Source organism: Ailuropoda melanoleuca, chromosome 6 (genome assembly GCF_002007445.2).
Source record: "Ailuropoda melanoleuca isolate Jingjing chromosome 6, ASM200744v2, whole genome shotgun sequence".
In the NCBI taxonomy this organism is placed as follows: Eukaryota; Metazoa; Chordata; class Mammalia; order Carnivora; family Ursidae; genus Ailuropoda; species Ailuropoda melanoleuca.
In genome coordinates, this window is record NC_048223.1 from 80,825,885 (window position 1) to 80,827,791 (window position 1,907).

Genomic DNA, 1,907 nt, shown 5'->3' on the forward strand with positions numbered 1-1,907 from the left:
GCCCCGGCCCGGCTCACCGGAGCCCCCGCAGCCGCCACCCGCTCCGCCATGGGCCGAGCACCGCCGCCGCTGCCGCCGCCTCCGGTCCCTCCTCCCTCTCCCCTCCCCCGCCGTCCCTCCGAGCGTCCGGGCGGCCGGTCCCGAGGGGATGGCGAAGGGGAGGGGTCCCCGCCTCCCCGCCCCCGGCCCGCCCGGGAGGCGGGGACGCCTAGCTCGCTCGCTCGTTCTTCTGGGCCCCGAGGCCCGGGCGCAGTCGGGCGTGGGGACCCGGAGTTAGGGGACCCGCGGGAAGCAGCCCGCACCCCCAGCCCCCCTCCGCCGGACACACGGCCAGCCCCTAGGCTATTGGAGACGGCCTCAAACAAAACCATGCCCCCCCCCCCCCCCCCTCCAGGGTCTCTAATCTGAGAACTCCAAAATACAGCCGGGACAAAACTGAGGAGGGAGTCCCCTAAATTTGGACATCTCCAAATTAAGACCCCCTCCGAATCTGTGAGATTTCCCCCACTCCAAGGAACCCCTAGAGAATTTCCTCAATAGACTCCCCTGAGTCTGGGTTAATCAGGATCTTTGCCCTCACCCTCATTTGAGACGGCTTGGTCCCCAGCGTCTTAGAGGGGTTTGGGGAGGAGGAGGGGATGTATTGCAGATGAAGAAGAGGGTGGTGGGAGTTTTGCGGTGGAGCCCTTGATCTTTTTGGCAAGATGTCACCATGAGATTCTAGCTAGTCCCAGAGAAGGCAAATTGATGTACTACAGAAACCTTGACTGGTGATGGGTAGTAAGGAGGGCACGTATTGCATGGTGCACTGGGTGTTATACGCAACTAATGAATCATCGAACTTTACATCGGAAACCGGGGATGTACTGTATGGTGACTAACATCATATAATAAAAAATCATTAAAAAAAAAAAAAAGAAAGAAACCTTGTACCATGGCGCCCTCAGTTAGGATCTACCTTTTGCAGACACATACCACTAACCTCCCAAATGCAGGAGGTGGTCCTTAAAGCAGGAGTCCCAACTGCTTGCTCTCAGTAACCCCACTCTAGCATAAAGTGGGATCCCAGGACCATTGCAAATGGCTGCGTTGGAGTGAATGAATCTTTTACAAACACTAGGAGCCCAGAGTTCCTTTGCTCCTGAGATTCACTTCCACCCCCACCACTTCCTTTCCTGCCTCCAAAAGCACAATTTTCTCCAAGATTCTGCTTCTTTAAGGGCAAGAGTCCTTTTTATTTAATGGAAACCAACTTTATACATAGTGCTTAGAACAAGGGGACCAGAATCTGCGCTTCACTTTTGGATTTCCCTTAAATAAGTGTACAAGGAGGGAGCAAATGAATTCCCCTGGCTGATCTCACTTTTCTCCTCAGGTAAACAGGGTGGGAAGAGTGCATTTAATCAGGGGTTATGAGCCTTGAGTTCATGAATAAGTTAGAGGGTGTCAGTGAAGCTTTTGAAATTATGTGAACATTTTTGGGGACATGTATGTATTTCTGGGATGCAGGGGGGGGGTCGGTCTATAGCTTTGGTTAAATTGTTTAAGGCCTCCATGACCAAAAATGGGCTCCAAAATGACAGAACTAAATTCTTTTAAGAAGCTTCCCTGCTCAGATAGTCTGGGCTTCTCTAGCTGAGCCAGGTTCTAGGGGAGGGGAAGGCTGGTTCCTGCACAGTGCCAGGGTCTAGAAGGCTCCCTCTAGCTGTCCCTTCCCCCCTGCCCCTGAGACATGGTTCCCCCTTCTGGCCACCACCACCTCTGCAGCAACTGCAGAGCCCAAATCATCCACCAAGCCATCCATCCTTCAGGACACACCTGAAGGACAGGACCTCTGTTCTTAGCTGGATTAACTAGAAATCTAGGGGATGGGAGGAAGGAGGGAGGGGGGAGGAGGAGAAGCTGGA